The following is a 27,306-nucleotide window of genomic DNA, read 5'->3' on the forward strand; positions in this document are numbered from 1 at the left end:
GCTGTTCATCCTACTGTTCATCCTACTGTTCATCTTGCTGTTCATCCTACTGTTCATCCTGTTGGTCATCTTGCTGTTCATCCTACTGTTCATCTTGTTGTTCATCTTGCTGTTCATCCTACTGTTCATCTTGTTGTTCATCTTACTGTCCATCTTGTTGTTCATCCTACTGTCCATCTTGTTGTTCATCCTACTGTTCATCTTTTTGTTCATCTTGTTGTTTGTCCTACTGTTCATCTTGCTGTTCATCCTTCTGTTCATATAGATGTTCATCTTGTTGTTTATCTTGCTGTTCATCTTGTTGTTCATCTTGTTGTTCATCCTGTTGTCATCCTTCTGTTCATCTTGATGTTCATCTTGTTGTTCATCTTGCTGTTCATCTTGTTGTTCATCTTGTTGTTCATCCTGTTGTCATCTTGCTGTTCATCCTACTGTTCATCTTGTTGTTCATCTTGCTGTTCATCCTACTGTTCATCTTGTTGTTCATCTTACTGTCCATCTTGTTGTTCATCCTACTGTCCATCTTGTTGTTCATCTTGCTGTTCATCCTACTGTTCATCTTGCTGTTCATCCTACTGTCCATCTTGTTGTTCATCTTGTTGTTCACCCTACTGCTCATCTTGTTGTCCATTTTGTTGTTCATCTTGTTGTTCATCCTACTGTCCATCTTGTTGTTCATCCTACTGTTCATCTTGTTGTTCATCTTGCTGTTCATCTTGCTGTTCATCTTGCTGTTCATCCTTCTGTTCATATAGATGCTCATCTTGCTGTTCATCCTGTTAGTCATCTTGTTGTTCATCCTACTGTTCATCTTGTTGTTCATCTTGCTGTTCATCCTTCTGTTCATATAGATGCTCATCTTGCTGTTCATCCTGTTAGTCATCTTGTTGTTCATCTTGTTGTTCATCTTGCTGTTCATCCTACTGTCCATCTTGTTGTTCATCCTATTGTTCATATTTTTGTTCATCCTATGGATCATCTTTTTGTTCATCCTACTGTTCATCCTACTGTCCATCTTGTTATTCATCTTGCTGTTCATCCTTATGTTCATATATATGTTCATCTTGCTGTTCGTCCTGTTGGTCATCTTGTTGTTCATCTTGTTGTTCACCCTACTGTTCATCTTGTTGTTCATCCTACTGTTCATCTTGTTGTTCATCCTACTGTTCATCTTGCTGTTCATCTTGTTGTTCATCCTACTGTTAATCTTGTTGTTCATCTTGTTCATCTTGCTATCTGTTCATCTTGTTCATCTTGTTTCATCCTACTGTTCATCCTGTTGGTCATCTTGCTGTTCATCCTACTGTTCATCTTGTTGTTCATCTTGCTGTTCATCCTACTGTTCATCTTGTTGTTCATCTTACTGTCCATCTTGTTGTTCATCCTACTGTCCATCTTGTTGTTCATCCTACTGTTCATCTTTTTGTTCATCTTGTTGTTTGTCCTACTGTTCATCTTGCTGTTCATCCTTCTGTTCATATAGATGTTCATCTTGTTGTTTATCTTGCTGTTCATCTTGTTGTTCATCTTGTTGTTCATCTTGTTGTTTATCCTTCTGTTCATATAGATGTTCATCTTGTTGTTCATCTTGCTGTTCATCTTGTTGTTCATCCTGTTGTCATCTTGCTGTTCATCCTACTGTTCATCTTGTTGTTCATCTTGCTGTTCATCCTACTGTTCATCTTGTTGTTCATCTTACTGTCCATCTTGTTGTTCATCCTACTGTCCATCTTGTTGTTCATCTTGCTGTTCATCCTACTGTTCATCTTGCTGTTCATCCTACTGTTCATCTTGTTGTTCATCCTACTGTTCATCTTGCTGTTCATCCTACTGTTCATCCTGTTGGTCATCTTGCTGTTCATCCTACTGTTCATCTTGCTGTTCATCCTACTGTTCATCTTGTTGTTCATCTTACTGTCCATCTTGTTGTTCATCCTACTGTCCATCTTGTTGTTCATCCTACTGTTCATCTTTTTGTTCATCTTGCTGTCCATCCTACTGTCCATCTTGTTGTTTATCTTGTTGTTTGTCCTACTGTTCATCTTGCTGTTCATCCTTCTGTTCATATAGATGTTCATCTTGTTGTTTATCTTGTTGTTCATCTTGTTGTTCATCCTTCTGTTCATATAGATGTTCATCTTGTTGTTCATCTTGCTGTTCATCTTGTGGTTCATCTTGTTGTTCATCTTGTTGTTCATCCTGTTGTCCATCTTGTTGTTCATCCTGTTGTCATCTTGCTGTTCATCCTACTGTTCATCTTGTTGTTCACCTTGTTGTTCATCTTGAAGTTCATCCTACTGTTCATCTTGTTGTTCATCTTGTTGGTCATCTTGTTGTTCATCTTGAAGTTCATCCTACTGTTCATCTTGTTGTTCATCTTGTTGGTCATCTTGTTGTTCATCTTGCTGTTCATCCTTTTGTTCATATAGATGTTCATCTTGCTGGTCATCTTGTTGTTCATCTTGCTGTTCATCCTTTTGTTCATATAGATGTTCATCTTGCTGGTCATCTTGCTGTTCATCTTGCTGTTCATCTTGCTGTTCATCTTGCTGTTCATCCTTCTGTTCATATAGATGTTCATCTTGTTGTTCATCTTGTTGTTCATCTTGTTTTTCATCTTGTTGTTAATTTTCTTGTTCATCCTACTGTTCACCTTGTTGTTCATCTTGAAGTTCATCCTACTGTTCATCTTGTTGGTCATCTTGTTGTTCATCCTTTTGTTCATCTTGTTTTTCATCTAGCTGTTCATCTTGCTGTTCATCTTGCTCTTCATCCTACTGTTCATCTTGAGGTTCATCTTGCTGTTCATCCTACTCTTCGTCCTACTGTTCATCTTGCTGGTCATCCTACTGTTCATCTTGCTGTTCATCCTACTGTTCATCCTGCTGGTCATCCTACTGCTCATCCTGCTGTTCATTTGTTTGTTCATCTGTTTGTTCATCTGTTTGTTCATCTGTTTGTTCATCTTGTGAAACTGGAAACTGGAAACTGGAAACTGGAGGAGCATTTGACCCATTAATGTTCTCCTCTTTTGTAGCAGGATTGTTAGCTAGCTAGAAATACAAACACATCAAAACAACAGCAGGTAGAGGACATTTCTGACGGAATGATTCTTCCAAAAAGAGAGCACTAACCAAGACCCAGTCCAACATAATGTGCATGTATATTTAACCACAGTGATGAGAAATCCTCATCTGTTTGTTATATGGAATACTGGCCAAGGAGAGAGAAAATGCAAAGAGAGAGAAGAGCTAAATGGCTTAGCTACTGCATGGGAGATGATCTCTATAGCACATTATTTACAGCCTGGTGAAGCCACAGGCCAGGCAACATACACACGCACACACACTTTAGTATGTTTTGCAAAATGTATTAAATGGACTGGCTAATAGGGATCTCCCTCACTTGGTTGGCTTCCCCTGGAGAAGAAATTTAAATGAGAATAAACATACTGTACATGTGGGTGGCCAGGCACATACACACACATACATATACACACATACATACATACATATATATATATATATACACACACTCACACTTGTTCATGTGTATCCACACACACACACACACAATTATTCTCACTGCACATTGCAAGTTGTTGAGTATTACAGATGCACTAAGGAAAGAGTATTGACCTTTTAGTCACCACAGTGCCCCATTACATAAGGTTATTTGTAAAAAAACAAACATTGCAGCCATACTGTGAGACAGTTCTGGCTCATAACTACTGTCATCAGTTTGAACTCAGTCAAAATGGAATACCAGAATAAAATAATTTCCTATAGGTCGTTAATAAAACATCACAATAAGGTGCAAAGCATTTGATTTGCCTGCTGGGGGGCAAGGGGACCCCAGCTCCGCTAAAACCATTGACAACTGCGTGCTGTTTTCAAGGGATTGTTAAATAAACGTTAATTATTTTGTTGTAATGTCACCACTTGAAGAGCATAGTTAGAGCTACACATTTCCGATTATTCCATGCAAAAAAATAGTGCACATTTATCTCGAATCAGAGTTATATAGCAAGAAACTGCATGCTTTTCATGATCAATAAATATCAATTGATCATGTAATTTCAGATGTGTAAGGGTAGACGACTCACGCTTTCGCTCAATATTGGCCAACATTAATTGGATATTTGAGTGATATAAAATAAAAGTAAACTATACCTGACAAGTGTGAGTGGTTTAGGTTCATTTCCCATCTTTGTTGCCTCTACCTGTCAAGCAGAATGGTTTTGGGACATTGGAATATTTACTGATAGAGCAGACAGCAATGGAGGTCAACTGAAATTATGATTAAACAGCCTGCTCTAGAGGGGTTTATGGGAAAATACCTTCCTGAACAGCAAAGGCATGCATGCCCATTGAAATGGACGGAACACAGCACACGGCCCATTGAAATGGAGGGGACACAGCACACGGCCCATTGAAATGGAGGGGACACTGCACACGGCCCATTGAAATGGAGAGGACACTGCACACGGCCCATTGAAATGGAGAGGACACTGCACATGGAACATTGAAATGGAGGGGACACTGCACATGGAACATTGAAATGGAGAGGACACTGCACATGGAACATTGAAATGGAGAGGACACTGCACATGGAACATTGAAATGGAGGGGACACTGCACATGGAACATTGAAATGGAGGGGACACTGCACATGGAACATTGAAATGGAGGGGACACTGCACATGGAACATTGAAATGGAGGGGACACTGCACATGGAACATTGAAATGGAGGGGACACTGCACATGGAACATTGAAATGGAGAGGACACTGCACATGGAACATTGAAATGGAGGGGACACTGCACATGGAACATTGAAATGGAGGGGACACAGCACACGGCCCATTGAAATGGAGAGGACACTGCACATGGAACATTGAAATGGAGGGGACACTGCACATGGAACATTGAAATGGAGGGGACACTGCACATGGAACATTGAAATGGAGAGGACACTGCACATGGAACATTGAAATGGAGAGGACACTGCACATGGAACATTGAAATGGAGGGGACACTGCACACGGCCCATTGAAATGGAGGGGACACAGCACACGGCCCATTGAAATGGAGGGGACACAGCACACGGCCCATTGAAATGGAGGGGACACAGCACACGGCCCATTGAAATGGAGAGGACACTGCACATGGAACATTGAAATGGAGGGGACACAGCACACGGCCCATTGAAATGGAGGGGACACAGCACACGGCCCATTGAAATGGAGGGGACACAGCACACGGCCCATTGAAATGGAGGGGACACCGCATATGGTCCATTGAAATGGAGGGGACACTGCACATGGCCCATTGAAATGGAGGGGACACAGCACACGGCCCATTGAAATGGAGGGGACACCGCATACGGTCCATTGAAATGGAGGGGACACTGCACATGGAACATTGAAATGGAGGGGACACTGCACACGGCCCATTGAAATGGAGGGGACACCAAACACGGCCCATTGAAATGGAGGGGACACCACATACGGTCCATTGAAATGGAGGGGACACTGCACATGGCGCATTGAAATGGAGGGGACACTGCACATTGGCTCATCCTGTTGTAGCTACATTTGGGGAGAGTCACTGCAACACTATGAATATATCTATCCCCATTATGATGCATGGTCATTCTGCTACATTGTCTCTGCTCAGAGTGGGTACTGAAGTGGATGTCACACTAACCTACTAACTAGACCAGTGGTTCTCATTCCTCTATTGGGGACCCACAACAATTCCATGGTTTTGGGGTCCCAAGACGTTAATCCCAGAATCCTCCCTATATGGTCAAGCAATGCCCTTATGCCACTCTCTGCTGAAGATGAGGCTCACATACAGCAAGATGATAGCATACCATTTTTTTGTATTATTATTATTTTTAACCATTATTTAACTGGGCAAATGCTTATTTACATTGACCGTCTTCTCTGGCAAACCCTAACCCGGACGACGCTGGGTCAATTGTGCGCCGCCCTATGGGACTCCCTATCACGGCCGGTTGTAATACAGCCTGGAATCTGACCAGGTTCTGTAGTGACGCCTCTAGCACTGAGATATAGTGCCTTAGACCGCTGCACCACTCAGGAGCCAACACTTCTTTATGATGCAAGCTAGAAATACAGACACGACATCTGTTGACTTGTTATTGTGTGATGACAGTGTGACAATGTGCAGGACATGCCAGTGGCAAATCATGTGAGCTGTATAATCAGGCAGCCACCAGAAGAACTGGACAAGGTTTTTGAAAGTCCTCTGGAAATTAATGTAAATGAATGCAACTAATTCAATGTAAAGAATCATTATATACGTAAGAGATTGTCTGCGTAATTATTCAAATGTACACTTGTACAAACATAAATCAAAGTTGTTTAAACTGTGCATCTTCACACCTTTGCTATTTTTGTGGAACTGTTTTGTACGTTGACACAAAAAAGGATAGTTTTGTCCGACATTACGACTAGCCAGCATCATTCCCCTCAAATGTCTCACTATGAATTTTACTGTGAGTGTCAGGCAGAGCAGGAAATCCTATTTAGAATCCCAAAAGCAAACAAAGTTGAACATCTGATTAGAACAGACTTCAAAATACTATTCCTCATGAAGACTTCTGATCTGTTCATCGTTGAAGAAACTGAACCATGCAGCTCCTCTGAGCAACACCACTGATGACCAATTTCTCCAAGAATGTATTTGTTACTTCGCTATTCCCATTAATTACAGCAACATGTTATCTAAAAGTATTGTTCTTGGCCCATTCTATTCTGTTTCTGAGTCTGCCAAACTGTGAGTACATTGCTTGGGAAGAATATTATCAGTCTGAAAATCACGTGAATTCCCGTTGAACGTGGAACAAGGGAGAGCTTGATTCGGTGTTTTGGAATTTTTGTTGTTTTGGAAAGATTTAAAAGACTATTTGAAAAGTTTGGTTACTAGCTAGCTGCCTTTAGAGTTTGGATTCCGCTGGTGTCAGTTGCAGGGACCACTACTATCTATCCAGTTATCCTGCCGACCAAGGCCGGGTCAGAGTAGCTGCTTGAGTAGTCAGAGTAGCTAGCCTAGCAACACGCAACACAGTTAGCCACTGTGGATGGGACCGCGGATTGTCCTTGGCTTGTGGCTGTCTAGATCCCTGCTGTTTGTTGTTGTTGTTGTTTCCTATCTTCCCTGCAACCTTCCCTGTCTGGAACTGCGAGGAGTAACAGCGAAACCTACATTGCTACCATGACAAAGACCAAAGCCGGCGGGTGTACCGTTAAGGACAGTGGTGTCTCTATCACAGGTGAAGGATCTTTTAAACAAACAAAAAGAGTTAAACAATAAGAAAAGAAGAATGTAACAACACCCACACAGGATCGGTACATCCGAACATCACACCTACGGGACAAATACAGGATGGCAACAACAACTGCCCGAGTTACCCCAGTGACACCACAATCCCTCCAACAGTGCTCAGACTGTCCGCAATAGGCTGAGAGAGGCTGGACTGAGGGCTTGTAGGCCTGTTGTAAGGCAGGCCCTCACCAGACATCACCAGCAACAACATAACCTATGGGCACAAACCCACCGTTGCTGTCATGCCCTGATTTGTTTCACTTGTTCCTGTTATTGTCTCCACCCCATCCATGTGTTGCTTATTTTCCCCGGTGTATTTATCCCTGTTTCCTGTCTCTCTGTGCCAGTTCATCTTGTATGTTTCCAAGTCAACCAGCGTTTTTCCAGTTGTACCCTGCCTGACTATTGTGCCTGCCTTGACCACGAGCCTGTCTGCCACTTTGTACCTTCTGGACTCTGATCTGATTTTGATCTTTTTACCTGTCCACGACCATTCTCTTGTCTACCCCTTTAGATGAATAAACATTGTAAGACTTCAACCATCTGCCTCCTGTGTCTGCATTTGGATCTCGCCTTGTGCCTTGATAGTCGCTGGACCAGACAGGACTGGCAAAAAGTGCTCTTCACTGACGAGTCACGTTTTTTTCTCACCAGGGGTGATGGTCGGATTTGCGTTTATCGACGAAGGAATGAGCGTTACATCGAGGCCTGTACTCTGGAGCGGGATCGATTTGGATGTGGAGGGTCCATCATGGTCTGGGGCGGTCTGTCACAGCATCATCACACTGAGATTGTTGTCATTACAGGCAATCTCAAAGCTGTGCGTCACAGGGAAGACATCCTCCTCCCTCATGTGGTACCCTTCTTGCAGGCTCATCCTGACATGACCCTCCAGCATGACAATGCCACCAGCCATACTGCTCGTTCTGTGCGTGATTTCCTGCAAGACAGGAATGTCAGTGTTCTGCCATGGCCATCGAAGAGCCCGGATCTCAATCCCATTGAGCACATTTGGGACCTGTTTGATCGGACGGTGAGGGCTAGGGCCATTCCCCCCAGAAATGTCTGGGAACCTGCAGGTGCCTTGGTGGAAGCGTGAGGTAACATCTCACAGCATGAACTGGCAAATCTGGTGCAGTCCATGAGGAAGAGATGTACTGCAGTACTTAATGCACAAGATACTGACTGTTACTTTTGATTTTGACCTCCACTTTGTTCAGGGACACATTATTCCATTTCTGTTAGTCACATGTCTCAGTTGTTGACTCTTGTTACGTTCATACAACTATTTACACATGTTAAGTTTGCTGAAAATAAACGCAGTTGACAGTGAGAGGATGTTTCGTTTTTTGCTGAGTTTATAGTGGTCGGAATTGCAGAATCTCCACCAGACCTTGACTAATTCAGACCTTGACTAGGACAAAGTGAGGGAAATGATCTCAGATTGAGGTGGAGCATGCCCACAGGACTGGAAACACCTACACACACCAACTGATTAATGGACTGCTGAATGTTTGTTTTTCTTCTCTTGTTTTGTTTGCTCTTTTCCTTATTATGTCTATCTCTGACAAGTTACACAGAAAATGGCAGTAGTAATGCAAAGATATAAAGTCTATAGAAGAGACATGAATGATTATGGGAGATGTGTTGATGTTTATATTCAGTGCCATATCCCTGTAATGTTAAGATAAGATCTTAAGTGTTGTGGTTGCAAGTTCACCTGGCACATTTAAAGCCATTTTTCTTTTGGGGTGTTGCGATTGGCCACCAAATGCTAACAGTCAGCATCTAAATAGCATGGGTCAAATGATTGATAGTTTATTGTGATGTTAACAGAGAGATCTACTTTCTTGGGGACCTTGAAAATTGACTGGTTTTCATCAAGCTATCCACGCAAGAGTAAGCTTCTCACTGTGTGCCTCTGCCTCTGGTCTGATGTGATTACCTAAAGCCTCTTCGGGCTAGGATGGGACGCTAGCCCAACATCCGGTGAAATTACAGAGCGCGAAATTCAAAATACAAAATTCGTAATATTAAACATTTATGAACATACAAGGGTCCTACATCATTTAAAAGATGAACTTCTTGTTAATCCAGCCGCTTTGTCAGATTTCAAAAACAGCACCCCGCATACAAAAGCATTACAAACAAGAAGAGAGTCAGAAAGTCAGAAATAGAGATAAAATAAATCACTTACCTTTGAAGATCTTCCTCTATTTGCAATGCCAAGGGTTCCAGCTACATTACAAATGGTTGTTTTGTTCGATAAAGTCCTTCTATATATCCCCAAAAAGTCAGTTCAGTTGGCACGCTTGATTCAGTAATCCACCTGTTTCCATCGTTCAAAATGCATAAAAATGAATCCCAAAAGATACCAATAAACTTCTCCAAACAAGTCAAACAACATTTCTAATCAATCCTTAGGTACCCTAATATGTAAATAAATGAAAATATTTAAGATGGAGAATAGTGTGTTCATTACCAGAGATAAATAACAAAGTGCATTGATAGATGTGTAGAAGATGAATGTGCAAGTAGAGATACTGGGGTGCAAAGGAGCAAAAAATAAATAACAATATGCGGATGAGGTAGTTGGGTGGGCTATTTACAGATGAGCTGTGTACAGGTGCAATGATCAGTAAGCTGCTCTGACAGCTGATGCTTAAAGTTAGTGAGGGAGATATAAGACTCCAGCTTCAGTGATTTGTGCAGTTAGTTCCAGTCATTGGCAGCAGAGAACTGGAAGGAAAGGTGGCCATATGAGGAGTTGGCTTTGAGAATGACCAGTGAAATATACATGCTGGAGTGTATGCTATGAGTGGGTACTGCTATGGTGACCAGTGAGCTGAGATAAGGCCTAGCAAAGACATATAGATGACCTGGAGCCAGTGGGTTTGGCGACAAATATGAAGCGAGGGCCAGGCAATGAGAGCATACAGGTTGCAGTTCTGGGTAGTATGGGGCTTTGTATGGGGCTTTGGTGACAAAACAGATGGCACTGTGATAGACTGCATCCACTTTGCTGAGTAGAGTGTTGGAGGCTATTTTGTTAATGACATCGCCGAAGTCAAGGATCGGTAGGATAGTCAGTTTTACGAGGGATGTTTGGCAGAATGAGTGAAGGATGCTTTGTTGCAAAATAGGAAGCCAATTCTAGATTTAATTTTGGATTGGAGATGCTTAATATGAGTCTGGAAGGAGAGTTTACAGTCTAACCAGACACCTAGGTATTTGTAGTTGTCCACATATTCTAAGTCAGAACCATTCAGAGTAGCGATGCTAGACAGGCAGTTGGGTGCGGGCAGTGATCGGTTGAAGAGCATGCATTTAGTTTTACTTGCATTTAAGAGCAGTTGGAGGCTACGGAAGGAGTGTTGTATGGCATTGAAGCTCGTCTGGAGGTTTGTTAACACAATGTCCGAAGAAGGGCCAGAAGTATACAGAATGGTGTCGTCTGTGTAGAGGTGGATCAGAGAATCACCAGCAGCAAGAGCGACAATGATGTATACAGATTAAAGAGTTGGCCCGAGAATGAACATTGTGGCAACCCCATAGAGACTGGCAGAGGTCCGGACAACAAGCCCTCCGATTTGACACACTGAACTCAATCTGAGAAGTAGTTGGTGAACCAGGCGAGGCAGTCATTTGAGAAACCAAGGCTGTTGTGTCTGCCGAAAAGAATGCGGTGATTGACAGAGTTGAAAGCCTTGGTCAAGTCGATGAAGACGGCTGCACAGTGTTGTTTTTTATCGATGGGGGTTATGATATCGTTTAGGACTTTGAGCATAGCTGAGGTGCACCCATGACCAGCTTGGAAACCAGATTGCATAGCGGGGAAGGTACGGTGGGATTCAAAATTGTTGGTGATCTGTTTGTTAACTTAGCTTTCAAAGACTTTAGAAAGGCAGGGTAGGATAGATATAGGTCTGTAACAGATTGAGTCTAGAGTGCCTCACCCTTTGAAGAGGGGGATGACCGTGGCAGCTTTCCAATCTTTGGGGATCTCAGACGATATGAAAGAGAGGATGAACAGACTGGTAATAGGGGTTGCAACAATGGCGGCGGATAATTTTAGAAAGAGATGTTCCAGGGAGGTCCAGGGGGGTTTCTGTAGGGGTCCAGATTTTGCAGCTCTTTCAGAACATCAGCTATCTGGATTTGGGGGAAGGAGACATGGGGAGGCTTGGGAAAGTTGCTGTGGAGGGTGCAGAGCTGTTGACCGGTGTAGGGGTAGCCAGGTGGAAAGCATGGCCAGCCATAGAAAAATGCTAATTGAAATTCTTGATTTTCGTAGATCTATCGGTAATGACAGTGTTTCCTAGCCTCAGTGCAGTGGGCAGCTGGGAATAGGTGTTCTTATTCTCTATGGACTTTACAGTGTCAGAGAACGTTTTGGAATTAGTGCTGCAGGATGCAAATTTATGTTTGAAAAAACTGGCCTTTGCTTTCCTAACTGCCTGCGTTTATTGGTTCCTGACTTCCCTGAAAAGTTGCACATCACGGGGACTATTCAATGCTGGATGTGGCGTAATTAATGAAAAAACAGCTGGTACATTGAGGGAAAAAAGTATTTCATCCCCTGCTGATTTTGTACATTTGCCCACTGACAAATAAATGATCAGTCTATAATTTTAATAGTAGGTTTATTTGAACAGTGAGAGACAAGAATAACAACAAAAATTTTATAAATTGATTTGCATTTTAATGACCATGCTGGTCATTTATGAACATTTGAACATCTTGGCCTTGTTCTGTTACAATCTCCACTGGCACAGCCAGAAGAGGACTGGCCACCCCACATAGTCTGGTTCCTCTCTTCTTCCTAGGTTTTGGCCTTTCTAGGGAGTTTTTCCTAGCCACCGTGCTTCTACACCTGCATTGCTCGCTGTTTGGAGTTTTAGGCTGGGTTTCTGTACAGCACTTTGAGATATCATCTGATGTACGAAGGGCTATATAAATACTTTTGATTTGTTTTGAATTTGCAGCTAGCTAGCTGCGATCATCCGGTGTAATGATCCAGAGCGGCGATTGATGATGAGCGGTGATGAGGTAGAGAGAAGCGATTTGCGGGTCTCTGTATGGCTACTGAATCCCACTGTTGACATCTAGTGGAAGCCTTAGGAAGTGCAATATAACCCCATAGACACTCTATATTCGATAGGCAATGACTTGAAAAACTACAAACCTCAGATTTCCCACTTCCTGGTTGGATTTACTTTTGCCTGTCATATGAGTTCTGTTATACTCACAGACATCATTCAAACTGTTTTAGAAACTTCAGAGTGTTTCTATCAAAATCTAGTAATTATATGCATATTCTAGCTTTTGTGCCTGAGTAGCAGGCAGTTTACTCTGGGCACCATTTTATCCAAGCTACTCAATACTGCCCCCCAGTTTCAAAGATGTTAACAAAGAGTTGCAGTGTCCTTTGGAATGGTTGGCCAGTATAAATTGAACGTGAACATCTCTAAAACGAAGAGCATTTTATTTGGTACAAATCATTCCCTAAGTTCTAGACCTCAGCGGAATATGGTAATGAATGTTGTGACTGTTGAACAACTGGAGGAGACGAAATTACTTGGTGTTACCTTAGATTGTAAACTGTCATGGTCAAAACATATAGATTCAATGGTTGTAAAGATGTAGAGAGGTCTGTCCGTAATAAATAGATGCTCTTCTTTTTTGACACCACCCTCCACAAATCAAGTCCTGCAGGATCTAGTTTTATCTTGTCTTGATTATTGTCCAGTCATATGGTTCAAATGCTGCAAAGAAAGACTTAGTTAAGCTGAATCTGGCCAGAATAGAACTGCATGTCTTGCTATTCATTGTAATCAGAGGGCTAATATTAAAACTATGCAAAAAACCCAGGTCCAGATAAAAATCAAGGAAACATACAGTATTATACAGAGCCATGAGTGCATGAAACTTCCTACCATGACTGTATGGCCATATGTTCCGGATAGCCTCAGACAACAACTTTGATGTATATGCTGATTCGGTGAGCGAGTTTATTAGCAAGTGCATCAGTGATGTTGTACCCACGGTGACTAATAAAACCTTCCCCAATCAGAAACCGTGGATTGATGGCAGCATTTGCGCAAAACTGAAAGTACGTTCCACTGATTTTAATCATGGCAAGGCGACAGGAAACATGACCGAATACAAACAGTGTAGCTATTACCTCCGCAAGGCAATCAAACAAGCTAAACGTCAGTATAGAGACAAAGTAGACTCACAATTCAATGGCTCAGACACGAGAGGTATGTGTCAGGGTCTACAGTCAATCACGGATTACAAAAAGAAAACCAGCCTCATCGCGGACTCCGATGTCTTGCTCCCAGACAAACTAAACAACTTCTTTGCTCGCTTTGAGGACAATACAGTGCCACTGACACAGCCCGCTACCAAAACCTGCAGGCTCTTCTTCTCCGTGGCCAACTTGAGTAAAACATTTAAACGTGTTAACCCTCGCAAGCCTGCCGGCCCAGACGGCATCCCTAGCCGCGTCCTCAAAGCATGCTCAGACCAGCTGGCTGGTGTGTTTACGGACATATTCAATCAATCCCTATCCCAGTCTGCTGTTTCCACATCCTTCAAGAGGGCTACCATTGTTCCTGTTCCCAAGAAAGCTAAGGTAACTGAACTAAACGACTATCGCCCCGTAGCACTCACTTCCGTCATCATAAAGTGCTTTGAGAGACTTGTCAAGGATCATATCACCTCCACCCTACCTGACACGCATTCCAATTTGCTTACCGCCCCAATTGGTCCACAGACGATGCAATCGCAATCACACTGCACACTTCCCTAACCCATCTGGAAAGAGCAATACCTATGTAAGAATGTTGTTCATCAACTATAGCTCAGCATTTATCACCACTTGACATCAAGTTTGGGTCTCGACCCAGCCCTGTGCAACTGACTCCTGGACTTTCTGACAGGCCGGCCCGCTGGGGGTGAGTGCAGGAAACAACATCTCCACCCTGCTGATCCTCAACACTGGGGCTCTACAAGGGTGCGTTCTCAGCCCTCTACCTGTGCTCCCTGTTCACCCATGATTGCGTGGCAATGCACGCCTCATCATCAAGTTTGCAGATGACAGTGGTAGGCTTGATTACCAACAACGACGAGACGACACTACAGGGAGGAGGTGAGGGCCCTCGGCGTGTGGTGTTCAGGAAAATAACCTCACACTCAAAGTCAACAAAACAAAGGAGATGATGCACCTGTACTGACCTCGCCTTCTGGATGATAGCGGGGTGAACAGGCAGTGGCTCGGGTGGTTGTTGCCTCAGGAGGCTGAACTTTGGTGACAGATGCACAAACAGAGCATCCTGTCGGGCTGTATCACCGCCTGAAAAGCATGCATTTGGTTTTAAGGCTTGATGATCTTTATGGCCTTCCTGTAACATCGGGTGGTGTAGGTGTCCTGGAGGGCAGGTAGTTTGCCCCCCACTTTTATCGATGGTGATGCGTTGTGCAGACCTCACTACCCTCTGGAGAGCCTTACGGTTGTGGGCGGAGCAGTTGCCGTACCAGGCGGTGATACAGCCCGCCAGGATGCTCTCGATTGTGCATCTGTAGAAGTTTGTGAGTGCTTTTGGTGACAAGCCGAATTTCTTCAGCCTCCTGAGGTTGAAGAGGCGCTGCTGCGCCTTCTTCACGATGCTGTCTGTGTGAGTGGACCAATTCAGTTTGTCTGTGATGTGTATGCCGAGGAACTTAAAACTTGCTACCCTCTCCACTACTGTTCCATCGATGTGGATAGGGGGTGTTCCCTCTGCTGTTTCCTGAAGTCCACAATCATCTCCTTAGTTTTGTTGACGTTGAGTGTGAGGTTATTTTCCTGACACCACACTCCGAGGGCCCTCACCTCCTCCCTGTAGGCCGTCTCGTCGTTGTTGGTAATCAAGCCTACCACTGTTGTGTCGTCCGCAAACTTGATGATTGAGTTGGAGGCGTGCGTGGCCACGCAGTTGTGGGTGAACAGGGAGTACAGGAGAGGGCTCAGAACGCACCCTTCTGGGGCCCCAGTGTTGAGGATCAGCGGGGTGGAGATGTTGTTGCCTACCCTCACCACTTGGGGGCGGCCCGTCAGGAAGTCCAGTACCCAGTTGCACAGGGTGGGGTCGAGACCCAGGGTCTCGAGCTTGATGACGAGCTTGGAGGGTACTATGGTGTTGAATGCCGAGCTGTAGTCGATGAACAGCATTCTCACATTGGTATTCCTCTTGTCCAGATGGGTTAGGGCAGTGTGCAGTGTGGTTGAGATTGCATCGTCTGTGGACCTATTTGGGCGGTAAGCAAATTGGAGTGGGTCTAGGGTGTCAGGTAGGGTGGAGGTGATATGGTCCTTGACTAGTCTCTCAAAGCACTTCATGATGACGGAAGTGAGTGCTACGGGGCGGTAGTCGTTTAGCTCAGTTACCTTAGCTTTCTTGGGAACAGGAACAATGGTGGCCCTCTTGAAGCATGTGGGAACAGCAGACTGGTATAGGGATGGATTGAATGTCCGTAAACACACCGGCCAGCTGGTCTGCGCATGCTCTAAGGGCGCGGCTGGGGATGCCGTCTGGGCCTGCAGCCTTGCGAGGGTTAACACGTTTAAATGTCTTACTCACCTTGGCTGCAGTGAAGGAGAGTCCGCATGTTTTCTTTGCAGGCTGTGTCAGTGGCACTGTATTGTCCTCAAAGCGGGCAAAAATGTTATTTAGTCTGCCTGGGAGCAAGACATCCTGGTCCGTGACTGGGCTGGTTTTCTTCTTGTAGTCCGTGATTGACTGTAGACCCTGCCACATACCTCTTGTGTCTGAGCCGTTGAATTGAGATTCTACTTTGTCTCTGTACCGGCGCTTAGCTTGTTTGATAGCCTTGCGGAGGGAATAGCTGCACTGTTTGTATTCGGTCATGTTACCAGTCACCTTGCCCTGATTAAAAGCAGTGGTTCGCGCTTTCAGTTTCACGCGAATGCTACCATCAATCCACGGTTTCTGGTTAGGGAATGTTTTAATCGTTGCTATGGGAACGACATCTTCAACGCACGTTCTAATGAACTCGCACACCGAATCAGCGTATTCGTCAATGTTGTTATCTGACGCAATACGAAACATCTCCCAGTCCACGTGATGGAAGCAGTCTTGGAGTGAGGAGTCAGCTTGGTCAGACCAGCATTGAACAGACCTCAGCGTGGGAGCTTCTTTTTTTTAGTTTCTGTCTGTAGGCAGGGATCAACAAAATGGAGTCATGGTCAGCTTTTCCGAAAGGAGGGCGGGGCAGGGCCTTATATGCGTCGCGGAAGTTAGAGTAACAATGATCCAAGGTTTTTCCACCCCTGGTTGCGCAATCGATATGCTGATAAAATTTAGGGAGTCTTGTTTTCAGATTAGCCTTGTTAAAATCCCCAGCTACAATGAATGCAGCCACCGGATAAATGGATTCCAGTTTGCAAAGAGTCAAATAAAGTTTGTTCAGAGCCATAGATGTGTCTGCTTGGGGGGATATATACGGCTGTGATTATAATCGAAGAGAATTCTCTTGGTAGATAATGTGGTCGACATTTGATTGTGAGGAATTCTAAATCAGGTGAACAGAAGGATTTGAGTTCCTGTATGTTTCTTTCATCACACCATGTCTCGTTAGCCATAAGGCATACGCCCCCGCCCCTCTTCTTACCAGAAAGATGTTTGTTTCTGTCGGCACGATGCGTGGAGAAACCCGCTGGCTGCACCGCCTCTGATAGCGTCTCTCCAGTGAGCCATGTTTCCGTGAAGCAAAGAACGTTACAGTCTCTGATGTCCCTCTGGAATGCTACCCTTGCTCGGATTTCATCAACCTTGTTGTCAAGAGACTGGACATTGGCGAGAAGAATGCTAGGGAGTGGTGAACGATATGCCCGTCTCCGGAGTCTGACCAGAAGACCGCCTCGTTTTCCTCTTTTACGGAGTCGTTTTTTTGGGTCGCCGCATAGGATCCATTCCATTGTCCTGGTTGAAAGGCAGAACACAGGATCCACTTCGAGAAAATCATATTCTTGGTCGTACTGATGGTGAGTTGACGCTGATCTTATATTCAGTAGTTCTTCTCGACTGTATGTAATGAAACCTAAGATGACCTGGGGTACTAATGTAAGAAATAAAACGTAAAAAAACAAAAAACTGCATAGTTTCCTAGGAACGCGAAGCGAGGCGGCCATCTCTGTCGGCGCCGGAACAGTGACAGGGGTTGCGACAATGGCGGCGGATAGTTTCAGAAATAGAGGGTCCAGATTGCCTTGGCATCTTGCCTATGCTGCACGGCTATCGCTTATCCATATATTTATATTTACAGATTCTTATTCATTCCTTTACACTTGTGTGTATAAGGTAGTTGTTGTGGAATTGTTAGATTTGTTAGATATGACTGCACGGTCGGAACTAGAAGCACAAGCATTTCACTACACTCGCATTAACATCTGCTAACCATGTGTATGTGACCAACATAATTTGATTTGATGTTCTATAGCTCAAAAGAAAGACATACCTGATTTAAAATAACAAATAAAGCAACACCCCACGGCACAACGCCTCTACCCCATGTGACCTACTTGTTCTATTTTGTATTTGTATTTATTATGCCAAGGCAGCAGCTACTCTTCCTGGGGTTTATTAGGGATCCCCATTAGTTCCTGTCAAGGCAGCAGCTACTCTTCCTGGGGTATATTAGGGATCACCATTAGTTCCTGTCAAGGCAGCAGCTGCTCTTCCTGGGGTTTATTAGGGATCACCATTAGTTCCTGTCAAGGCAGCAGCTACTCTTCCTGGGGTATATTAGGGATCACCATTAGTTCCTGTCAAGGCAGCAGCTGCTCTTCCTGGGGTTTATTAGGGATCCCCATTAGTTCCTGTCAAGGCAGCAGCTACTCTTCCTGGGGTTTATTAGGGATCACCATTAGTTCCTGTCAAGGCAGCAGCTGCTCTTCCTGGGGTTTATTAGGGATCCCCATCAGTTCCTGCCAAGTGGTTCTAGCTTGTTGGCATTGTTTTCTAGCTTGTAAAATTCTTTTTTTTTTTTAAAGCACCATTCTGCCTTAACTGTAATTTTTACTTAGACATTTGGAACAACACAAATAAATAATCATAACATTTAAAACTATACAAATATAAAGCTATATACAAAAATAAGACTCATAAATATCAAAAAGAAGTAACAAACACTAATAGAAACAAATTTGTGTTGATTTGGCACTCGAGCATCAATACATTACCCATCCCCTCAACCAAGAGTCAACCAGTTCACCTTGGTGGTGTGCAGACTGGTTTTATATTATTCTTAATGATTTCACACAAACCAGAAAAAAATGCAACAATATGTCTGTGAAACTATATATTCAAACTATTATGAATTAATTGTGGTTCATTTGGTAGCATTTCATAGTGTGACTGATTTGACTAATTGCATTAGTACTGTACAAAGTTAGAGATGCACTATTTGATGGATCCCCCGCTCCCCCAACCTCGGGCTTCCAGTGGGGAGACCTGAGGTCAACCTACCCCCGCCCCCCAACCTCGGGCTTCCAGTGGGGAGACCTGAGGTCAACCTACCCCGCCCCCCCTACCTCGGGCTTCCAGTGGGGAGACCTGAGGTCAACCTACCCCCGCCCCCCCCTCGGGCTTCCAGTGGGGAGACCTGAGGTCAACCTACCCCCGCCTCCCTCCCCATCTCGTACTTCTGAGTGGGAGACCTTCGCAGGCAGTAGCCTGCCTAGTTTACAAATTAGAATCAGGGCGCCCACTCCGACAAGGCTAATTGACCCACAGTCCCACACAGTGACATGATATCATTGACATGACGTTCAAATGAGCCGATCGGGTGCCCCGTTCTGCCCACGGCAAGATGCTACCCCGGTCGGCTGCCCATGTCACCGATACGTAAATCCGCTACTGCTGCCAGGGCAGCAGCTACTCTTCCTGGGGTTTATTAGGGATCCCCATTAGTCCATTTTAAAAACATTACAATACATTCAGAACAGATTTCACAACATATTAACTGTGTGCCTTCAGGCCTCTACTCTACTACTGAATATCTATAACACAAAATGCATGTGTATGTGTGTGTATAGTGCGTAGGTTGTCGTGTGTTTGTATTCATGTGTCTATGTTTGTGTTGCTTCACAGTCACCCGCTGTTGTATAAGGTGTATTTTTATCTGTTTTTAAAATCAGATTTTACTGCTTGCATGAGTCACTTGATGTGGAATAGAGTTTCATGTAGTCATGGCTCTATGTAGAACTGTGTGCCTCCCATTGTCTGTTCTGGACTTGGGGCTGTGAAGAGACCTCTTGTGGCATGTCTTGTGGAATATGCATGGGAGTCTGAGCTGTGTGCCAGTAATTCAAACAGACAGGTCAGTGCATTCAACATTTTAATACCTCTCACAAATACAAGTAGTGATTAAGTCAATCTCTCCTCCACTTTGAGCCAGGAGAGAATGACATGCATATTATTAATGTTAGCTCTCTGTGTACATACAAGGGCCAGCCGTGCTGCCCTGTTCTGAGCCAATTGCAATTTTCCTAAGTTCTTCTTTGTGGCACCTGACCACACGACTGAACAGTAGTCCAGGTGCAACAAAACTAGGGCCTGTAGGACCTGCATTGTTGATAGAGTGTTGTTAAGAAGGCAGAGCAGCACTTTATTATAAACAGACTTCTCCCCATCCTAGGTACTGTTGTATCAATATGTTTTTACCATGACAGTTTACAATTCAGGGTTACTCCAAGCAACTTGCTCAATTTTCACATTATTCATTACAATATTTAGTTGAGGTATAAGGTTTAGTATATTATTTGTCCCAAATACAATGCTTTTAGTTTTTGAAATATTTAGGACTAACTTATTACTTGCCAGCCATTCTGAAACTAACTGCAGCACTTTGTCAAGTGTTGCTGTCATATCAGTCGCTGTGGTAGCTAAAGTGTCTTTACTCAAAGCCTGTGGCATGTCGTTAGTAAAGATTGAAAAAAGTAAGGGGCCTAGACAGCTGCCCGGAGAATTCCTGATTCTACTTTGTTGGGTAAGCTTCCATTAAAGAACACCCTCTGTGTTCTGTTAGACAGATAACTCTTTATCCACAATATAGCAGGAGGTGTAAAGCCACAACACATACACTTTTCCAGCAACTATGATCGATAATGTCAAAAGCAGCACGGAAGTCTAACAAAACAGCCCCCACAATCTTTTTATCATAAATTTCTCTCAGCCAATCATCATTTGTGTAAGTGCTGTGCTTGTTGAATGTCCTTCCCTATAGGTGTGCTGGAAGTCTATTTGTTTACTGTAAAATAACATTGTATCTGGTCAAACACTAGTTTTTCCAAAAGTTTACTAAGGGTTGGTAACAAGCTGACTGATCGGCTATTTGAGCCAGTAAAGGGGGCTTTACTATTCTCAGGTAGGGGAATAAATTTGGCTTCCCTCCCGGCCTGAGGGCACACACTTTCTAGTAGGCTTAAATTGAAGATATGGCAAATAGGAGTGACAATATCGTTCATTATTATCCTCAGTAATTTTCCATCCAAGTTGTCAGACCCTGGTTGCTTGTCATTGTTGATAGACAAAAGTAATTTTTCACCTCTTCCACATTTACTTTACGGAATTCAAAATTACAATGCTTGTCTTTCATCATTTGGTCAGATATACAGGGGGCAGGGTAGCCTAGTGGTTAGAGCGTTGGACTAGTAACCGAAAGGTTGCAAGTTCTAATCCCCGAGCTGACAAGGTACAAATCTGTTGTTCTTTCCCTGAACAGGCAGTTAACCCACTGTTCCTAGACCGTCATTGAAAATAAGAATTTGTTCTTAACTGACTTGCCTAGTAAAATAAAGGTAAAAAAAAAAAATACTTGGATGTGTAGTGTCAGCATTTGTACATGTTATGCCTAAATTTGCTAATCTTGCCAATGTATGTACTCTAAGTACTGACATATATGTGTAACTGATAGATGCACACACACTACATGTTAATGAATTTAAATGTATGTAAATTGTAAAGTATTTAGTCTTGTAATGTCATTTTCATTATGTGTCGGACTACAGTAAGACTTGCTGTTGCTATTGGCATCGGCTAATGTGTATGATATGAGTATAACTGATTGACGTAATCAAGTGTTCATTTTAAGTAGTTATAGCACTACATTTTTCAAATCTTGTTGAATTCTTTCCAGTTGGGAGTATTTCAGATGTAGAGGCCGGATTCATTTTTTGAGAGCCTTTGAAGAACCATTAAGAACCATTATTATTATTTTGACTGACGGTAAGGGCTCCATTTTAGAGAAATCTAGGACTCCAAATACCCTTACGATTACTGTGCTAAATTAGGAAATAAATAGTGCTCTAAATAAATCATTTCAAATCATGGCTGCATTCTGGTTGTAAAAATTACACCTAATAACATACTACTGTATATTTAACAGGGATATTATATGATCTGATTCTAATAATAATATTAGGGGAGTCAGTGAAGTGAGGACATTCATTATTTATACTTTAACCCCTTCATATTTACAGTGAGAGAATGTTAGATTCAGAGGCTTAGGGTACGTCCCATATGGAACCATATTCCCTATATAGTGCACAACTTAGGATAAGAGCCCTAGTCAAAAGAAGTGCACTATAAAGGGAATAGACTGCCATTTTGGAATTAGCTGTCACACCCTGACCTTAGATATCTCTGTTTTCTATATATTTTGGTTAGGTCAGGGTGTGACTAGGGTGGGTCCTCTAGGTTTTTGTATGTCTAGGGTTTTTTATATGTCTAGGGGTTTTGTATGTCTATGTTGGCCTGATATGGTTCCCAATCAGAGACTGCTGTTTATCGTTGTCTCTGATTGGGGATCATATTTAGGCAGGCCTTTCCCCCACTTTCTGGTGTGGGATCTTGACTATGTGTAGTTGCCTGTCAGCACTATATTGTATAGTTTCACGGTTATTTTGTTCGGTGTTCATTCTTTTAATAAAGAGAATGTACGCATACCACGCTGCGCCTTGGTCTCCTTCATACGATGAACGTGACATTAGCACCAGTTTCCCAGCAGAGAACACATCGTTCTTTCCGTCACCGCCACCCAGGAACTCTGAAAAGGTTCTTGAACAGCATCAGTTTAATAAAAAAGGAAATGTCTTAAACCAGACCATTAGACATAATGTGTGTACATGTAACTTGCCTCCCTGTTAAATGTCATGTTTAATGTCATTAGGACACAGACATGAGGATGAAAGATTTCAAAGTCTAAAAAAAATAGAGAATTGATTTAGATCATGTCTATCCATCATATTCTCAATACCTAAACTGGCTAAACAAAGTATTGAATTAAATCACGTCATTGTTTTATAAGATAAGGAATACATCTGAAAGCACGATAACATAAAACACTCATTGGTAAACAGGATATTTCCCATGGCAGAATGAGTACAGTTGACCAGCTGTTTGTGACTGGGAAGTGGGAACTGCTTTCAGCAGTGCATGTGCACTTGCATGTGGGTGAACTTCAGCCTCACTGGCAGATGTGGATGACTGGAGGAGACTCCATGTTGTCAAGAAAAGATAGTTAGTGCTCTGATTTGGGACGAGGAGCGGATAAGCCCTTCAGATGGTGTTAGGGAGGCAGATTTTGTTGACAGTGATGGGGGAATCCTGGCTTTCCTGCATGGGGACTGGCCAAGTCATTCAACCGAGGCCTGTGAGATTAAACATGCAGAGTCATCGCCCCATGGGTACTGCTGGTGGCCTGATTAGGAAACACTCAGTGCCCTAGACCTCAGTCATGCCTCACATGAACTTGCCTCACATGGTCTTTCTTGGCTTATTTTAGGGAGAAATGGAAGAAAAATATAAACAAATATAACAATCTAATTCAGTCACAAACGCTGACATATATTCCAGCCATTAGCTAACCAGGTCAAATATGCCACACATTATTTTCAAAATTGTTCTCTATGGGGCCGATTCAGACTTAGGAATTTACGCCTTTCCTACTCACTTCTCATTATTTGGTATTCAGACTTACCTTATTCAGTTGTGTAACGCGCTATGCAAGTGTGGCTACCTTGCACACTGAATATATTTCATAAAAACCCTCCCACTTGCTGGCCAACAGAGTTTCTTGTGGGGTTTTCATTTAGTTGTGTTTTCAGTACATTTATCTTAAGCCATCCCCTTAAATACATTGAACCTCTTAGTTTGAATTGTGTCGGCAGACTTACAGCACTAGAACAGGACTCTCCAACCCTGTTCCTGGATAAAGACAGTCCTGTAGGTTTTCGCTCCAACCCTAATCTACCTCACCCGATTCTAATAATTAGCTGGTTGATAAGCTGAATGAAGTTAGTTACAACTGGGGTTGGATTGATAACCTACAGCAGGGTAGCTCTCCAGGAACAGGGTTGGAGAGCCCTGAAGTAGAATATTTTGAGAGAACAGGTTCAGAATATTAGGGATCAATGTAAGATGCCATCTAAATATCAACATATTCGTCTCAGTTTCACCACCAATTGGTGGATTTAAAAAAAAAATTCTGAGCTTGTAGATTGTTTTGGTTTAGCAAAGTACAGTTGAAGTCGAAAGTTTACATACACCTTAGCCAAGTACATTTAAACTCGGTTTTTGAATATTCCTGACAAAAATTCCCTGTTTTAGGTCAGTTAGGATTACCACTTTAATTTAAGAATGTGAAATATCAGAATAATAGTGGAGAGAATGATTTATTTCAGCTTTTATTTCTTTCATCACATTCCCAGTGGGTCAGAAGTTCACATACACTCAATTAGTATTTGGTAGCATTGCCTTTAAATTGTATAACTTGGGTCAAATGTTTTGGGTAGCCTTCCACAAGCTTCCCACAATAAGTTGGGTGAATTTTGGTGCATTCCTCCTGACAGAGCTGGTGTAACTGAGTCAGGTTTGTAGGCCTTCTTGCTCTCATGTGCTTTTTCAGTTCTGCCCACAAAGTTTCTATAGGATTGAGGTCAGTATTTTGTGATGGCCACTCCAATACCTTGGCTTTGTTATCCTTAAGCCATTTTGCTACAAATTTGGAATTATGCTTGGGGTCATTGTCCATTTGGAAGACCCATTTGCAACCAAGCTTTAACATCCTGACTGATGTCTTGAGATGTTGCTGCAATATATCCACATAATTTTCTTCCCTCATGATGCCATCTATTTTGTGAAGTGCACCAGTCCCTCCTGCAGCAAAACACCCCCACAACATGATGCTGCCACCCCCGTGCTTCACGGTTGCAAGCCTCCCCCTTTTCCCTCCAAACATAATGATGGTCATTATGGCCAAACAGGTCTATTTTTCTTTCATCAGACCAGAGGACATTTCTCCAAAAAGTACGATCTTTGTCCCCATGTGCAGTTGCAAACCATAGACTGGCTTTTTTATGGCGGTTTTGGAGCAGTGGCTTCTTCCTTGCTGAGAGGCCTTTCAGGTTAAGTCGATATAGGACTCGTTTTACTGTGGATATAGATACTTTTGTACCTGTTTCCTCCAGCATCTTCACAAGGTCTTTTGCTGTTGTTCTGGGATTGATTTGCACTTTTCACACCAAAGTATGTTCATCTCTAGGAGACAGAATGTGTATCCATCCTAAGCGGTATGACGGCTGCGTGGTCCCATGGTGTGTATACTTGCATACTATTGTTTGTACAGGGTAACGTGATACCTTCAGGTGTTTGGAAATTGCTCCCAGGGATGAACCTGACTTGTGGAGGTCTACAGTTTTTTTCTGATGTCTTGGCTGATTTCTTTTGATTTTCCCATGATGTCAAGCAAAGAGGCACTGAGTTTGAAGGTCGGCCTTGAAATACATCCACAGGTACACCTCCAACTGACTCAAATGATGTCAATTATTCTATTAGTCTAATTAGTCAATTAGGCTTTAGAATCTTCTAAAGCAGTAACATCATTTTCTGGAATTTTCCAAGCTGTTTAAAGGCACAGTCAACTTAGTGTCTGTAAACTTCTGACCCACTGGAATTGTGATACAGTGAATTATAAGTCAAATAAACTGTCTGTAAAGAATTGTAGGAATAATGACTTGTGTCATGCACAAAGTAGATGTCCTAACCGACTTGCCAGAACTATAGTCTGTTATCAAGAAATTTGTGGAGTGGTTGAAAACTAGTTTTAATGACTAGTTCTATGTAAACTTCCAACTTCAACTGTATTTATGAATCATAAAAAAACAGCTTTGGAGAGCCATTACGAAAGAGAGAGAGCCATTATGAAAGAGAGAGAGCCATTACAAAAGAGAGAGAGCCATTACGAAAGAGAGAGAGCCATTACGAAAGAGAGAGAGCCATTATGAAAGAGAGAGAGAGCCATTAGAAAGAGTGAAAACAGTGGTTTATTTCAATCTGAAAATAGCCCGATTCAGTTCTTCATCCCATGGTAATGTTGGATGATTAGTGTATATAGAATTATAACGGGGATAATAGTGTACAATAGTAGGCTATACCCTCATCTATTGCCTGCACTGACCATGGAGCTGTGTGATGACATGACCAAGTATTGCACCATGCCTTTGGTTCAAACTGTTATGGCTTGATCTGCACTTCGCGCCATAATGATTTAATATCAAATCAAATCAAATGTATTCATAAAGCCCTTCTTACATCAGCTGATATCTCAAAGTGCTGTACAGAAACCCAGCCTAAAACCCCAAACAGCAGGCAATGCAGGTGTAGAAGAACGGTGGCTAGGAAAGACTCCCTAGAAAGGCAAAAATATGCCTACATGTCTTTTTAAAAGTATTATCAACATTTACTTATGGTCCTCAGCAACAACCACATTACAGCATTTACAGAGGAAGCACATGACAGTGGTGGAATTATTAGGGAATTAAGTCAAGGTCAGAATACGGTGTATCTGTAGACACACCTTCATTTATTTGATCTCCACCCTAAACAAATAATGGGTGAATAGCATGCTATTCTCATGCTTAAGTTTAAGGTCAGAATACGCATCGAGAGAAAAGTGCATAAAAAGTGGAATTATGTTCCATTTACCGTGTTTAACTCAGGTCAGAATTCCCCCCTCTGTGCCAACCCCCTAAACACAAACAAATACTAAGCGATTGGTCCACAGTCAGTGCACCTAACACAATGAAGAGAAGAGATCTCATTCAGGATAGTATGCCTGTGTGCAATTGCCTTAGCTCAATGATTTATGAAAAGGAGAACAATGTCAGCCGAGATGGGGACAGGGGTATAAATATTCTGGGCCATCACTGGGAAATGATTATTTTGCTCCTGGGCTGCAGAATGTGCAGTGATATATGGCAGAACAAGGACATCAGAGAATCTGAGCAGATTACAGGATGCTAGCATGTCCAAACACGCAACAAATCAAAGGAGATGAATACCCTGACACTGTTTGAATTCTACCATAATGTATTAGTGATGTTCATAGAAAAGGGTCAATGAAATAAATGGTGAAGAAGTATACCTGACTGTTCATCATTCCTCATTGGTGGGCTTTATAGTATAGAATGGCACAATCTACAAATAATGTCTCTAAGTTAGAAGGTAAAAGTATTAAATGCGAATTTAGACTGGAGTGACTAGAGCAACACGTGTTGTTACTCTGGATTCATATTATTAAGCTGAATGCAGCACATGGGTGCAGCCATATGGTGTATTCATTGGTGACCACCATAGCGAAACGTTTTTGCATCTGAAAATATTTTGCTACAAAAACAAGCGTATCTTATTGGACAAATTCAGATTGGTCCCTCCCTGGTTCGGCCATTTGGTTCAGTTTGGTTCCTAGCGAAAACACCCCAGATACTTAGCTGTGTCTCAGGGGGACCGAAGAAAACATTCCGTGACACGTGACAGAGAAAACAGTTCCATTAGTACAGATGCCTTCACACACCCTTTTTCTCACGCTCATGAAGAAAAACAGAGAT

General features: G+C 42.8%; 1 long non-coding RNA gene across 1 annotated transcript; it reads left to right on the forward strand.

Moving 5' to 3' along the window:
- The first annotated feature begins 17,837 nt into the window (after nucleotides 1-17,837).
- LOC121840706 lies at nucleotides 17,838-26,840 on the forward strand. Its single transcript, XR_006079837.1, has 3 exons — nucleotides 17,838-17,849; nucleotides 24,239-24,242; nucleotides 26,084-26,840. It is a non-coding gene; the product is annotated as an uncharacterized LOC121840706 (long non-coding RNA).
- The last annotated feature ends 466 nt before the right edge of the window (nucleotides 26,841-27,306 follow it).

This window comes from Oncorhynchus tshawytscha, linkage group LG02 (assembly GCF_018296145.1).
Source record: "Oncorhynchus tshawytscha isolate Ot180627B linkage group LG02, Otsh_v2.0, whole genome shotgun sequence".
In the NCBI taxonomy this organism is placed as follows: Eukaryota; Metazoa; Chordata; class Actinopteri; order Salmoniformes; family Salmonidae; genus Oncorhynchus; species Oncorhynchus tshawytscha.